Genomic DNA, 312 nt, shown 5'->3' on the forward strand with positions numbered 1-312 from the left:
TTAAAACCATTACCCCTTCTCCTATCGCAGCAGGCCCTGCTGAAAAGTTTGTTCCCATCTTTCTTATCAGCCCCCTTTAAGTACTGAAAGGCCACAATAAGATCTCCTGGGAGCCTTCTGTTCTCCAGGCTGAACAGCCCCAACTGTCTCAGCCTTTCTTTAGAGGAGAGGTGTTCCTCTCCCTCTGATCATTTTTGTGACCCCCTCTGGACTCGCTCCAGCAGGTCCTTGTCCTTCTTATGTTGGGGACCCCAGAGCTGGATGCAATCCTGCAGGGGGTCTCACCAGAGCATAACAGAGCGGCAGCAGCCC

The sequence above is a fragment of the Cariama cristata genome, unplaced genomic scaffold (assembly GCF_000690535.1).
Source record: "Cariama cristata isolate BGI_N322 unplaced genomic scaffold, ASM69053v1 scaffold4420, whole genome shotgun sequence".
Taxonomy (NCBI): domain Eukaryota; kingdom Metazoa; phylum Chordata; class Aves; order Cariamiformes; family Cariamidae; genus Cariama; species Cariama cristata.